At 42.1% G+C, this 1,600-nt stretch overlaps 1 pseudogene; it reads right to left on the reverse strand.

Moving 5' to 3' along the window:
- Positions 1-201: 201 nt before the first annotated feature.
- LOC126605561 (protein EXORDIUM-like) lies at positions 202-1,182 on the reverse strand (annotated as a pseudogene).
- Between the last annotated feature and the right edge of the window lie 418 nt (positions 1,183-1,600).

Consider the following 1,600-nt stretch of genomic DNA (forward strand, 5'->3'; position numbering starts at 1 on the left):
GCAACAAGAGAGAGAGAGAGAGGCACATAATATTACTCAAAGTTTGAAAATGGTCATTGAAATTATAAATGCAAATCGAAACAATTTGCCTATTCTTTAATATTTAAATCTGCATTAACCAAAAAAATTGAACAAATGAATGAATTTATCTAACTACTACATAGGCGCGTATACATTAATTAGTGACAAGTAATCTACCCATTAAACCAAAGTGGAACAAGATGAAGTTGTAGGATTATATAGTGCAGGAAGCAAGTACTTCCTTCCATTAGCACCATTGGCATTGTAGTTGGCACCCGTGGTGGTGTCCTGTAGGAAGTAGCCGACATAACCAGGATAAGCCCCTTTCTAACTCCAGGGCAGGCCGAGGCCGTCTCCAATGACGCCTCGGCTGGGCCCTGAAAGTATCCATTTCTGAATGGGTTAGTGGCTGTCCTGGAAAGAAGGCTAGTGAGGTTGATGACCATGCCGTCGAGGCCTACGTCATTGTTGGGAGCCACAAGGGGTGGTTCTGCGGTCTATAGATAGGCTGGTGGAATGGCCACGTGCACTGCCCTGGGCATTGGGTCCTCACGTTGTGGACCCAAATGTATGCGAACTTGCAGTTCTTGTTGCCTTTTACATGTCCAATTTTGGTAGAGTCGGAGGCAGACATGTAGGTCCTGCACCGGTTCATACAGAACTCATCCACCGCGACGTCGGTGGATGTCAGGACAATGTTGATGGCGTTTTTTTGGTCGCCAATGCCATAATCTGTTTGGTAGTGAAGGATTTGCTGAGGGAGTATGTTTGGTCGAGAATCTGTCTTCTCAAAGAGATGGAAAAGGAGTTAGAGGACTTTTTGCTAAAGGTGAGGTGGTAGTATTTCTCGGTGGTCTTCCACCACGTGGCAAAGAAGGGTTAGGTGGTCATGGAGGGGGACAAGAATGAGGAAATGAAATTGGAAACGATGGTTTTCTGGGAGGAATTGAAGTTGCTGTACCAGATGAGGTTGATGGCAATTTTGCCGGAGAGAAGATGGCTGTTGTGGTATTTGAAGAGTTGGGTTTGGTTTTGGACTGATTCACTTAGCTCCCTTGTTGCTAATGAGGCTTGGAACAATCTACTCGAACCAAATGAAGCTTGGAACAAAGTGGCCACAACAAACAGCTTCAAACGCCATTGACTAGAATTAAACTCCATTTTTTGTTGTGAAAAAATATGGGATATTGGAGAGGTTTTTTATGTGTTAAAAGGTGATAGAGGTATTGAGATTTTAGTGTGGAATGAAATGGAGGTGGGGACACTACAAGAAAACAGGGTTTTTGTGGTGACAGACATTCGTCACATAAATATGAAAATTCATCACATTTGACTATATGTGACGAAATTCTAGCGTCACAATTATCGTCACCTATATAGCGTCACCGATAGTTTACGTGACGAATGTTAGAGTTGCCACATATTTTTCTTTTACGTGGTGCTAATTTCGTCACATATTCTGTTTGTAAGTGACGGAATAAGCATCACAAAATAAAAAAGTCAGTGACCAATGTCTTTCGTCTCATATTAAACTTATAAGTGATGATTTTATCATCACCCAATATAATCCCATAATGAT

Source organism: Malus sylvestris, chromosome 15 (assembly GCF_916048215.2).
Source record: "Malus sylvestris chromosome 15, drMalSylv7.2, whole genome shotgun sequence".
Taxonomy (NCBI): Eukaryota; Viridiplantae; Streptophyta; class Magnoliopsida; order Rosales; family Rosaceae; genus Malus; species Malus sylvestris.